At 32.2% G+C, this 15,327-nt stretch overlaps 1 pseudogene; it reads right to left on the bottom strand.

The window, feature by feature from the left end:
- Nucleotides 1–4,322: 4,322 nt before the first annotated feature.
- On the bottom strand, nucleotides 4,323–5,335 carry LOC127123087 (uncharacterized; annotated as a pseudogene).
- Between the last annotated feature and the right edge of the window lie 9,992 nt (nucleotides 5,336–15,327).

Consider the following 15,327-nt stretch of genomic DNA (forward strand, 5'->3'; position numbering starts at 1 on the left):
GTTTTGATATTTCAACCCACTGCCGCATATTTTGCATATATATGTTTACGAGATTAAAAATGGTGAGTGTTATGAAACATGGCATTCATGGATAGAGAGAGAAAAGTTTCAAACTTTTTCTATTGACTAAGATAGAATATTACAAATGAATGAAAAGTTTTCTTTTAGTGAGGTGATTACAATTTTATATACTATTATTTCACTATCACTAATATGTGACTAATCTATATTTTCAATAGTCTCCCGCAATTTGGAAGGTGTATATAACACTTCCAATTTGGAATGAGCAATGGAAAATTACATCAACCAAAGGAAAATACAATGAAATCATTGTTTAACCACCATCGAGCAGAAGCCAACATCAACACGGCCATGAGGCTAAATACTTAACCACCAAGCAAAAATTAGACATTAAAATTTAACCATTCGGTAAAAGCATAACATCAAAGCCAATTAAGGCACAAAGTGTAACCATCAAGAGTACAATACACTCAAGACAGAAGCACAACAACAATGCTTAACCATTCATAGCAGAAACTCAAATGAATACTTAACCACCATGGATAAAAGCTCACAACAAGCCAATAAGGCTAAACACTTGCATCAAATAGGGCAACAAATAACAAATCAATAGGTCAATGGAAGAGTATATCCATGTAAATGTGTCTTCAAACCATAAGAGAAACGTATGCATGTTGATGTGTCTTCAAACCATAGACCAAGAATCGAAAGCTTCCAATAATGAGGCAAAATCATACGCAAAGAAACATGCTTGCAGTTGATGTAACACAACAGAATCTTGTTAATCCTTATTTGTGGACTTTAAACTTTCAGTAGGGTCCATTTAGGCATTTCCAGAATTTTTAAAATTTCAAATGAAATAGAAGAAAAATGAAGAAGGTTCTAAGGTGACCAACTTTAAAACATCATTACATATTCCAAACTCCAAACAAATAACATATCCTAACGGCAAACATATTCAACAAGAAGCAGAAAACTGCAAGTCTTAGCCAATTTACTGCATCATAACAACCATAAGATAATTCCAACAAAAAATCATCTTCAATCTTCATTCTTATGGAGAAACTAGTTCATGTGCAACCAACAACATTAGTCATTAACTAATCTAACATAAGATGCATATGATCACGTGAATTACATACATCTTGAATCATCAACCTTTGACTCACAACATCAACTGGGGTCTAAACAAGTTGAGTTATCAATGTTGTAGTTAAACCAACAACTGTATTGGTAATTGTAACAGCAGTTGATTCAACAAGACCAAATCAATTATATATACCCCACATGTATCAAAGTCTACATATGAAGTAAGGGGTGTCCATTTTTACTCATATTTACTCACACTACTTCCAATCCCAAAATGTGAAATTAGTGTTAAGAGACTTTACAATAGCAGTATTGATGTATGTTTCATCCATCTTACTTAATAACATATGCTTCAAGCTCAATTTCAAGCACAAGCAAGACAAAATCGTTCAAAACATATAGGTTGGCATATGTGCCCATTCATTCACCCCATTGCATCATTCATAGTAGAATTTCCAAAAAAAAATCATATATCTCAAATATTTAACTAAAATTATATCTCATTTGTAGAACATGATGTTGTTGCAGACTTTAACAAGAAAAAAAACATATATCCTTCCAATTGTACCAATTAACATCAAAATCCAAAATCATCACAAAACCAACAAATCTAAATTGGATCAGTTTGGTGAGTTTAAATCCAACGAACTTGATCGGGTGCAGATATTCAAGCATAAACCTCATATAAAATTCAGTATTTAGTGTTAATTTCAAGATCAAGAAATTGGAAACAAAATTGAATCCAAAGCCAAAATATGAAGATTGTTGGTTTTGCTTGATGAACGAAACTAAAACCCTATGAATGAAGGGAAAACGAAAAAAGGAAGCAGAGGAAATACAAATATGGATTGGAAATAAAGTCAATTGAAAATGAATCTCATACGAAGGAAAACATAATCAAATTGAAACAAATCAAAGGCAATCGAATCGAGAAAAAATAGAAGAATCAGAATGAAGTAAACGAATTGAGAAAAGGGAAATAGAAATAGAACGAGAAAGAGAATGAAAATTTGAGAAAATTCAATTTTCCCGAGAAATGTAGTGGAAAGATTTGGCAAGGTGGATACCATATTAGCTATGATACCATGTTATGAAACATGTCATCCATGGAAGTGGAGAGAGAAAAGCTCTAAAATCTTTGTATTGATCAATATAAAATATTACAAATGAATGAAAAGTCTCCTTCTAGTGAGGTGGTTACAACTTTATATACTATTATCTCACTAGGACTAATATGTGACTAACCTATATTTTCAATAGTGGGAAAGAAAACTCTCATCATTAATATTTATATGTTTTAAGAGCATAAATTAAAAATGGTGTTTGAGTATATGAAGTGTTGTGTGATGTTTGTATAGAGAAAGAGAGGAAAATAATTGTGGTGTTAGAGAGAGAGAGAGAGAGAGAGGGAGAGAGAGAGAGAGAGAGAGAGAGAGAGAGAGAGAGAGGGAGAGAGAGAGAGAGACAGAGAGAGAGAGACAGAGAGAGAGAGATGACAAAGAATATGAATGAAAAAATTAAGGCATAATTAGTCACCAAGTCTTTTAACTTAATTTAATGTTTCGTTTTAGTCCCTTAACTAAAAAAATATTACAAATTAGTCCCTTAACTTCACTTATGTTAATCTATTTGGTCCCTTCCGTCAATTTCTGACAAACAAAAACAATAAGTTCTAGTGACGTGGCGTGACAGTAAAGACATTGGTACAAATCTGAGTCAGCTTATGTAGTTAAAAATGGATACACTATTTAAACGACAAAAAATTTATTTTCCTGGAAACACCGCAATTTAAATAGTGAATCAGTTTTTAACTACATATGATGACTCAAATTTATACTAATGGTGTTGTTGTCACGCCACGTCACCATAACTTAACATTCTTTTTCCATAAATTGACAAAAGAGACCAAATAGGATAACATAACTGAAGTTATGAGACTAACTTGTAATGTTTTTTAGTTAAGGGACTAAAACGGAATATTAAATTAAGTTGAGGGACTAAAACATGTACTAAGCCAAAAATTAAATACAAATATACAGGACGCGTGAATAGCGTAGTGGTTTTGCAAGAAATTTCTAATTAAATAACATTTAATTAATAATTGTGGGTCTCAAGGAACAACTATGTGAAAGTCTATCCACACCTATTCAGAGAGCTATCAGAGTTTCGATTGGTTATGGATTTCGTTGGACCAATTTTTAGCATTCGAAATTGACCAGAACAATCCATTGAAACTCGAATTTTACAGTCTTTTTACCCAACACCCATCTGAACTCGTCCGTGTTTACAAATTTTGGATCGAACATAGCGGGTCCCAAGTTTTTATCCAACCCTAATGCTAACGAATGCCCCCGAACATTCTTTAAGAATTGAATACACGCATTTTAAAAATACTTACCTTTTTAAGCTTTTAAAGAATGTCTCTGAATACATTGGTTAGGATTTTTCTATAATAATAATAATAATAATAATAATAATAATAATAATAATAATAATAAATCATGGAAGGAGATCATCTTCAGTCACATTAATATTTAGTGAAATATGGACCGTTTATTTTATTTACATTATATTTTTCAAATTATAAAAATTAAAATTGAATGGTGTATTTTTTTCACTAGAGAGAATTCATGTCCGTAAATTAATGATGTTTTGGATAATTCGATAAAATTTTAAATTGAAGACAATTTATTACATAAATTTAAGTCTAATCGAGGAACATGTAAATATTGGTGTTTTTTTGTTTAAATGCTTCATTTGCTTCTTTTTTTTTTACAAAAGATGATAAAATATCAATTAATATATGATTAAAATAAATATCTCAGCAAATTTTGTTATAACTTGCATTATAAAACTTTGGAGTAGGATATGTACGAAGAAGTTTATAGACATTTCATAATCTACAACAATAACATAAAAATGAGTTAATGGTGATAACTAGAGTGCGTTAATAGGACAATTTTAAAACATGAAAAGAATAGACCGCCTGGGGAGTTTTCAAAAGTACATTTGATGGAAAATGGAAGTAGGTAATAACTGCAATATTAAATGTAAATGTTATATTTCATTACATTATCGGACATGTGCAAGGCACGGGTCTGGTTCAAATTTGTATATATTTGATTAAGATTATTGTAATAGTAGATAAAAATATATTAATTATGTATAAAAAACAAATTACATGTGCTTTCATGAGATTCACATTGTTTATGTCACACATTTTGAAAAACTTCTTTGTACATTATATTTGATATCGAATTAGTATGTCGACTATCTTCATTCGTTATCAACAACTTTAAACCTCCTAATGAAGTGACTCTTGAAATTTCCATATATAATTGACTGTGTGAAATAACAGATGAAGAAATATAAATCCAACATTATTTAGTGATTGACCTTGGCTCCTATTAATTGTCATTATAAAAGAAACAACCAATCAAAATTGTCTTCGCTAAAATTTGAAAGAAATTTGGATATCGAGTGGTGTCAAGGACAACTTAGGTATAAAGACCTTATCTTCAATATTACTTTCTAATATAACATTTTCTTCAATAACATATTTTTCCATCTTGGTGATTATCAGGCGAGTTTCATTGCACAATAACATTACTAGTACCCGAACTTTAATTTTTAACTTGTGGTTTGGGATTCCATAAATATTAATGGTTTTCAAGAATTTTGGTGTGTGAATGGCATCGACTACATCAATCTCTGTATTGAATGAATATAGACTATCCTAACTAAAATATGTTTTTTCTTTGCCCGAAAATAAATCCAACACATAATCATTAATCATATCAAAGTTGGTATTTTTTTGAGCCAATATAGCCCTACTTTGGAAAAAATATATCTCGTTAATATTATCTAAAATAGAAGAATATGTGCTTTCAACCATTGTCGCAATATGAGTGTTATTTGTTGTATTAAGCAAGTCTTGTGGAATATCAAGTGTAATATCAATGTCATTAGAATCTCCAATTGAACCATCTTCAATACCCAAAACCCAATCAGAAAATTGCTTTAGCTCATCATTATCTGAATTTGATTGACCACTTAGAAGTCTCATATTCTTGTTAAATGTAAGAACTTCACATGAATCACATAAGTATGATGAGTTTATTGTAGCGTGCAAAACTTCCTGACTAGTTCCTTTTGGTATAACATGTAGAATTTTCCTAAAATCACCACTGAACACCACAACTTTACGACCAAATAGAGTGTTCATATCAGCTTTATCATAAGACTAAAGAAGGAGCAAATCTTAAGCAAACGTATCACACCCTATTTACGCTTACACTTAAGCACGTCATTCACCTACAGGGCTTCTCATCTCACGTAAACGGGACACCAAAAACCACTATAAAACACCATCGTTCATGGCTTCTCATCTCCGTGGACAAGTCCTAACCACCATATAGTGTAATATACCTACAAAGGTCTTTGAGTTCTCATGGCCTTGTGGGAAAAACACGTACACATATTCTTTTTTTTATCAATACAAGGAGAAATTAAAAAATTTGGATAATGTTTTTTTAAAATTTCAGCTTGTGGTATTAATATTTTAAAAATTGTCTCAAGTCCAAAAAAGACACTTGAAATGTAACTTCAGTTGTATGACTCCTAAGAAGGTAAGTTGATATAAACCACCATTTTATTCTTTAAAATGTAATTTAGATGCATTATTTTATTTTAATCAAGATGTTGTGGGTTTTAGATTATGTTTATTGGATGAGCATGAAGATTTGGTACATATTTAAGTGTTCTACTTGTCAATCAATTCAATTGTCCTTGATAAGGATCCTTTGGACGTCTTTTAAAGGTAAAGTAAATGTAATTTGAAGTGTTTAAAAATGATTAATGAAATAGTATTATGACAGAAAAATAAAATATAGGTTTTGAAGTTAAATATAAGTTACTTTTCAATCTTATTATTGAAGTTATTCGTATTGGCGTGAGATGGAAATTATGTGTTATATTCCTAGTGTAGATGGTAAGGTGATTCTTCTAAAAATTTAGAAAGAAGAAGACAATCTCAATAATATTCTTTGTCATCTTAGTATCATCTTTGTGTACAAAATAATAATGGCAAGAATTATAAAATAAAAAATAATATATCAATATATATATATATATATATATATATATATATATATATATATATATATATATATATATATATATATATATATATATATATATATATATATATATATATATATATATATATATATATATATATATATATATATATATATATATATATATATATATATCAATCAGGTGTCAACGCAATAACTAAACTACAACTCATGAAATAGTACTATATCATAAAGTTTATTGCATATTTCTTTTGCTAGCAAAATAACTTATTCCACTTTATATGGAATTGTATACTCTTGTGGGTTAAGTAATCATAGAATCATATATATTTTTTCTGAACCATTCACATTTGTTATTAATGCATTCACTAACAAAATACGGATACAGATTTTTTGGGCAATCATCATCTCTCTCACATTTTGAATGTTCTGGAATGAAAAAATAAAATAAAATAATGTTATTAAAACTTGAGAAAAAACTTGTTTACGAACGACAAAGTAAAAAAGAAATCAATACATGATAAAAAAAGATAACTTACTATCATCAGCTTCTATTGTAACAAGAAATAAGAAAAGAAATAGGATCACGACACTAACAAACTTGAGTATTCCAACCATAATTTTTCTTTTTGCATGCAAAAAATGGATTATGAATTAATCTTTTTATAGTGCATAAAGTTCATGTTATTTTAAATATAGATAAATAGTTTTTAGCTTTTATGAAAAGGTAAAATCCCTTCATAAAACTGTACTCGTCATTAAATGTTACTCAAGTAGATTATTGTATTATGTTTATTTATTTAATGCACCTAGTAAGGAGGTTGCACAACAAATTTGCTAATCATTAAAACTATTCTTTTTAATGTTTCATCTTGGTAAAAAGAAAAGTTTATCTTTGGACCATATTTATTTTAAATAATACACCATTGAGGTGAGATCATATAACTAAACAAGTGGTGTGAATCGTCACATCAATTTTTTAAAGAAAATTTATAAATAAAAATAATATTTTTATTGCTAATCATTAAATTTATTCTTTTTAACATTTTCATGATAGTAAAAAGAAAATTTTCTCTTTGGACCATAGTAAAGATGTTTGTTTTGAATAATGCACAATTAAGGCGAGATCATATCTCTAAATAAGTGGTGCGTATCAAAGCATCAATTCTTTTATAGATAAAATTGTTGAATAAAAAACTATTTATTTATTTTTAATTGCACTATTTATTATACGTTACCATTGAAATTAACTACATAATTTATATTGTAAAATTATAGTGCAATGGGAACTATGACAATTCAACTATGTTGGCCTTCAACATAATACTCTAAAAGTATTATTGATAAGTAAAATAGAATGAAATTAAAACTCTTTAGGGTATACCAAAACCTAAGCAAGGAAAACAAGATTCTCTGCATCTTCCTCGTTAAAAATATTCTTAAAAAAATTAAGTATGATAAAACTCAAAGAAGAGGAAAATAGTATATACCAATCAACAAATCACCAAACAAAACTCTTGATAACTAACAAAAAAATATACATTATTACAAAAGAAACACATGGCTAACAAAATCTAAAATTAGGCCAAAACTAAAACAATAACAACATTAGCAACGAAGTATACCATGGTAAGATAAAATTTATATAAGATGGGAAGAGCTTCCTCCCATGTTGATATGCTTAGGAGGGGATGAAATCGCCTTGGTACTCATAGAGATCCATGAATGGATCTGCGAAAGATATGTTGGCGGGCGAGTATTCACTCATAAGCGATTGAGAGCCATGGACCTATGTGCTTACAAGTATAATCAAGAAGTGATCAAAGATGGTGAAGCTTATGGATAACAAGATACAAGTAAATCAGTAAATGCTTAGTTTTAATGATGCATATTTTTTATTATGACAACACTTGAAGTCAAATAATTGTTGAAGTTGGTTCACGCGGTCAAAGATGCACAAGGTAGTTGATCAAGTTATCCTTTTGAATTTAGATAAAGACATTTATTTTTAAGTGAACACAGTAGTCCAACGACTCTCAAGTGAAGGCTTAAGGTTTATGATCAACTTCAATTTAATCTTTCAACATCTTAGATGATGGTAATTATTAAGGAAATATCTCAAGCCTCGTCAAGAAGACTCGAGGCTCTTATGTGATGTTAAAATCAAAGATAATGAAATCAAGACTTGAAGTTGAAGAGTGTAAAAGAGAAGAAGTGTGAAAGCTCACTTGATCGTGTTTATTTGAGTGATCAGTGTCTTATAAAAATAGAAGTGAATTATTAGAAGTATTATGGCTAAATCGCACACACACACACACACTTAAAAAATTAAGAAACCTCTCACTTTTAATTAAAAACAACGAAAAAATGTTTTTGGGGCCTAGCCAGTTGATTTGGGAATTGTCCAAATGATTAGGAGACTTTTTGCAACTGTCTAATCAATTAGATCTTTGACCTAATCGATTAAATGATGCATAATTGAGTCTATAATCGATTGTGATAGTCTTATTGACATGTTTATGCTTCATGACTTCAATACAAATCAAATTCTAAGAAAAAATGCACATCTTTCAATTGAAATGATTTGTTTTGTTCCCTTTTTTAATAGATGAAATGTTAATAACCATATTGAAGTGATATACATGCTTATATGTAGGTGGTGTAATTTGTAATCAAAGCTAGTAATTGCTAGTCCTTTTTCTCTCTCTTATTTTTTTGCTTTTGAATCTTTATGTCTAGTTTTTCAACAATATAAATTTTATGATGACAAAAATCCTGGTAAACCAATAAATTTTAATGTACTATTGACTATATATGAAGTGATTTTGAAAGATAAAATCGTTATCTCCAAGATCAAATGGAATTATTTGAGGATAGATGAAACTCATAGACTAAAGATAGCGAGACACAATTGTATACTTCCCTTTTTCGGAGTACTGTCTTTAGTGAGACACAATTGTATACTTCTCTTTTTCGGAGTACTCACATACTTAACAAGCAAATAAATAACCTTCTATTTTTTTTTTGTGAAATCTAACTTCTCTAATTGGCACAAGTAAATTTAATTCTCTTCATAATCATAGTCTTAGTTACACAAGCTAGGTGTGAAATGACGTATATATTTTATAAGTTTGTGGTATTAAATTACCCCTGAAATTGTGATTTTTTTGTACAGTTACGAATAAGTTTGTAGCGCGTGTGTATATATATATATATATATATATATATATATATATATATATATATATATATATATATATATATATATATATATATATATATATATATGCTATTTTATTGAAAATTGATTTTGCCTCGTTATTTAGAGTAGAATATACACCAATACTCTTGGCTGGATTTGATGTTATCTTTTTTATAGAAAAAGCATGAAGATTGTGGTGGTTAAAACGGACAAATTTTTGTATTTAGTTTTTGAAAGGATGGTAAATTATGGTAGTTAGAACAACCATCAATTACTAAACATAATCCATGTTATATGCTAGGTGTATAATGACGGTTTGCGCAGCGGTTGATAGAAAATCTCCGTTTTATTCATAGCGGTAGAAAAATATATGACGCTTTTTATAGTTTTCGTAAATTGTAGCAGTTGAAACCGACACTATATTACTTATTTGCCACAATTTACCCGAATTTTTGTAGTGTTTAAGTACAAAATAATAACTGCAAAATCATAAAAATAGGAAAGGAAATTATCACGTGCCAACGCAATTAGTAAATTACAATGCATGAAATAGTCTATCATAAAGTTTATTACTTTTTTTTCTCTACAAAACAACCCAATCTCTTTCGTATGATGTTTTTGTACTCTCTTAAATTAAATAATCAAAGAATCACAGATTTTTTCTAATCCATTCACATTTGTTATCAATGCACTTGCTAACGAAAAAAAGGTTCTTATTTTTTGGGCAATCGGCATCAATCTCACATTTAGTATGTTCTAGCATAAAAAGTAAAATAAAATAATGTTATTAAAATTGATAAAAAATTATTTACGAACGAAGAAGTAGAAAAGGGATTAAGAAAATGATAAAAAGATAACTTACGACCACCAACTTCTGATATAACAAGAAATAAAAAAAGAAATAGAATCACAAAGTTAACAAACTTGAGAATCCTAGCCATATTTTTTCTTTTTGAATGTAAAAAGTAGATTATGAATTAATATTTTTATAGTGTATAAAGTTTAGGATCTTCTAAATATAATTAAATAGTTTTTAACTTTTATGAAGTTGCAAAAACCCTTCATAAATTTATAATCATTAAATGTTTCTTAAATACATTAATATATTATTAATTTATTATGTTTATTCATTTAGTGCACTTAGTATGGAGGTCACACAATAAATTTCTAATCATTAAAAATATCTTTTTAATGTTTCATGATAGTAAAATGATTTTTTTTCTTTGAACCATTGTAAAGTTGTTTGTTTTAAAATTATAGTGTAATGGAAACTATGACCTTTTTGACGGGAAATTCAACAACAAATAACAATAACAACTCTAACAGAGCAATATGCAGCGGATAATCAATTTCCCAAACTTGCAAGAATCTGTGAGGAGTAACAACAAATAATCACGACAACTAAAATCACCACCACAAGGGACACAATAATTTTTAACGTGGAAAAACCTTCTCAATGTGAGAAGTAAACAACCACGGGACCAAGCCAGTAATAGAGCTCCACTATGATCAAAATATGGGTACAAGAGAGTTTTAAATATGGCATAAATTCGTGCTCAGTAACCAGGCAAAAACAACAAGGTAATCAGCATAACAATCAGCCAAAACAATGAGAAAACAAGCATGAAATTGAGAACAAAGTTCAACAGAAAAACCAGAAAATACTGCTACTGTCCGAGCTCGATTTCTCCCACCTCAGACCTCTGCTCGACGATCCAACCGGTCAGATTGAAGTTCCACAAGTCACGAACCTGCTGCCCAAATTTCAGCCCGATCCGACGGTGAACAAAGGAGAAATCGCGAATCTAGTGCAACTGCTCTGTTTTATGCGAAAATGGGTTTTGCTCTTCCTCTCTCACTTTTCTCTTGCCTCGCTCTTTGAATTCAGCTCTCTCACTCTCACTAATCTGACCTCTCTCCACTTGGTTAAGAGAGACACATGGGCTTGCACATATTGGGCCTTTCTCCACATAGGAAGGGAGCCCAAAACCCAACATATCTCCCCCTCACAACTATGTGGAGGTGACCGCCAAACCGGCGATCTCACAGCAAGTTTCAAACTTGTTTCTCGGTAATGCCTTGGTCATCATATCAGCACCATTATCATTCGTATGAACCTTGGCCAATTCCTACAACCAATCATCCAAAGCATCACGTATCCAATGATACCTAACATCAATGTGCTTGGACCTAGAATGAAAAGTTGAATTCTTACCAAGATGAATTGCACCTTGACTATCACAAAATAGCAAGTACTTATCTTGAACAAAACCAAGCTCCTGCAAGAATTTCTTCAACCATAACAATTCCTTGCATGCTTCTGTAATGGCAATGAACTCTGCCTCAGTAGTGGACAATGCAACACACCTCTGCAATCTGGATTGTCATGCCACAGCTCCCCCTGCAAACTTAATCAAGTAGCCTGAAGTAGACTTTCTGGAATCAATGTCTCCAGCCATATCAAAATCAGTATATCCCACAAGAGTAGGCTTATCACCTCCAAAACAAAGCCTCAAACTGGTAGTACCACGAAGATACCTCAAAATCCATTTCACAGCATTCCAATGCTCTCTACCTGGATTAGACAGAAATCTACTAACTGTACCAACAACATGTGCAATATCAGGCCTTGTACACACCACTGCATACATTAAACTACCCACAACAGATGCATAAGGAACCCGTTGCATATTTGATTTTTCAGCTTCATTGGAAGGACTCTGACTAGTACTCAATTTAAAATGAGTAGCAAGAGGAGTACTTACAGCCTTAGCATTTTCCATCTGGAACCTCTGTAATACTCTTTCAACATAGTGTTCTTGTGACAACCAAAGTTTCTTCTTGTTCATGTCACGCATGATTCTTATACCAAGAATCTGCTTAGCAGCTCCATGTCTTTCATGGCAAATGACTCGCCCAATTGCTTCTTCAACCTGTCAATTATGGAAATATTTTTCCCAACAATAAGCATGTCATCAACATACAATAAAAGGATAATGAAATCATCATCAGCAAACTTTTTAACAAAGACACAATGATCAGAAGTAGTCTTCTTGTAGCCTTGCTCACACATAACTGACTCAAACTTCTTGTACCACTGACGCGGGGCCTGCTTCAAACCATATAGACTCTTTCTCAGCCTACACACATAGTCTTCCTTGCCTTTAACCAGAAAGCCATCAGGTTGCTTCATGTAAATCTCTTCCTCCAAGTCACCATGAAGAAAGCGGTTTTGACATTCATTTGCTCTACCTCCAAATTAAGAGTAGCAGCCAAACTCAACACGGTTATAATGGATGACATCTTCACCACAGGAGAAAAAATCTCATTGAAATCAATACCCTTTCTCTGTCTGAAACCTTTCACAACCAATCTCGCTTTATACCTTGGAGATGTAGAAGTGCTTTCTTGCTTCACCCTGAAGATCCATCTGTTTTCCAAAGCCTTCTTGCCCTTAGGCAATTTCACCAAATCAAAAGTGTGATTATCATGCAAAGACTTCATTTCATCTTGCATAGCATCCATCCACTTCTTCTTTTCATCATTCTCCATGGCTTCATCATAACATTCAGGTTCTCCTCCATCAGTCAAGGTAACATAGTCATCAGAAGGATACCTGGTGGATGGTTTCCTCTACCTAGTAGACCTCCAAACTTGAGCTTGAGGGAGTTCAGGAGCATCACCAAGATCCTCATCTTGTGACATTTCATGTTCCTCTTCAGCATCATCCTTAGGAACATCAAAATTATCTCCAAGTTGCTGATCACCAACATCATTATGTTGCTCATCATTCTGAACATTATTTTTAGCAGTATCCATATCATGTATAGGCATCTGAACTGGATCAACATCAGACAAACCATTATCAATCTCAGGTGTAGTCTTCTCCATCTTATCAATGTCTTCAATGGTTTGGTCTTCCATGAACTTCACATCACGGCTTCTAACAACTTTCTTCTCAACTGGATCATATAGCTTGTAGCCAAATTCATCCTAACCATAACCGATAAAGATGCACTGTCTTGTCTTCGCATCCAACTTGGATCTCTCATCCTTTGGAACATGCACATATGTTTTGCAACCGAAGACACGCAAATGATCATACCTGACATTCTTGCCAAACCAAATCTTGTCTGGCACCTCAGCATTCAAAGCAACTGCAAGACTCAGATTAATAACATGCACTGCCGTGTACAATGCTTCACCCCAGAAATGCTTAGGCAACTTTGCTTCAGAAAGCATACACCTAACTCTTTCAATCAATGTCATGTTCATTCTCTCTGCTAAACCATTCAGCTGAGGAGTTTTAGGAGGAGTCTTTTCATGTCTGATACTGTGCTGCTTGTAATAAACATCAAATGGTCCATAATACTCACCATCATTGTCAGTACGAATGCATTTCAGCTTCTTGCCTGACTGTCTCTCCATCATAACATGGAACTCTTTGAGTTTCTCCAGAACTTGGTCTTTTATCTTCAAAGCATAGACCCAAAGCTTCCTGGAACAATCATCAATAAAAGTAACAAAATAAAGTGCACCACTAAATGACTTTACCTTCAACGGGCCACAAACATCAGAATGCACCAATTCAAGCAACTCTGACTTCCTTGAGGGAGGATGTTTCTTGAAGGATACTCTAGTCTGCTTACCAGCCATGCAATGAGAACATTTCTCCAACTCTGCACTCTTTAATCCCGGAAGTACATCCTTTTTAGCTAAACAATTCAGCCCCTTTTCACTGATATGACTAAGCCTGCAGTGCCACAAAGAAGCCTCCATATCCATGGCATTCACACTGTCTTTAGCAACCAATGCTTTAGTCCAATACAGTTTATTAATTTTCTCCCCTCTGGCCACAACTAAGTTACCTCTGGTGAGTTTCCATTTTCCTGAACCAAAGTGATTATCATAACCACCATCATCAAGCATCTGCACAAATATCAAATTAAAGCGAACATCTAGAGCATGTTTGACTCCTCTAAGCAACATCGGCACTCCCATGTTGGTCTGCAAACAAACATCACCAATACCAACTACCTTGGACACACCATCACTACCCATCTTCAATACTCCAAAGTCACAAGAAGTGTAAGATGTGAAGAACTCTTTCCTTGGTGTAACATGCAGTGTAGCACCACTATCAATAATCCACATGCTCTCATCTGATACAAGATTTACTGAATCATAGTCACGGAGAATAATCAGATCATCACAAGTAGCAGTAGTAACACGGTCATCATCATCATGATTCTTATCTCTCTGCTTACTGTTATTGTTTTTGCTCTCCCTTTTCCATATGAAACAGTTCCTCTGTATGTGCCCCATTTTGTGACAATAATTGCACTCCACATTCTTGTATCTGGACTTGGACTTGCTTCTGTTGTTCTCTCTACTCGCACTTCTGCTATTCTGTCTGTTCCCTTTCGGTTCCTTTCTTTGACTTCGACCCCTGTTCTCAGTGACAAGTACCTCGGAATGAGATGAAGTACCTTGTGCCTTCCTTCTCATCTTCTCATTAAGAACACTTCCCTTTACACTTTGCAAAGAGACAACACCATCAGAAGCTGAGTTTGTAATTGAAACCCGAAAAGTTTCCCAAGAATCTGGTAGAGTATTCAGTAGCCATAGTCCCAACACTTCATCATCAAATTTGATACCCATACCTGATAATTGATCTAGGAGCCCTTGAAAATCATTTAAGTGATCTAAAATAGAAGTCCCCTCCTTGTACCTCAAATTCATCAAGGAATTCAACAAATACAACTTATTATTCCCTAATTTAGAAGCATACAAAGATTCAATCTTCTTCCACAAGGTTCTTGCATGTTCCTCATTAGCAATGTGATTTTAAACATTGTCTTCTACATATTGTCGAATAAAACCACAAACCTGCTGATGTTCAAAACTCTAATCCTC

Source organism: Lathyrus oleraceus, chromosome 2 (genome assembly GCF_024323335.1).
Source record: "Lathyrus oleraceus cultivar Zhongwan6 chromosome 2, CAAS_Psat_ZW6_1.0, whole genome shotgun sequence".
NCBI lineage: Eukaryota > Viridiplantae > Streptophyta > Magnoliopsida > Fabales > Fabaceae > Lathyrus > Lathyrus oleraceus.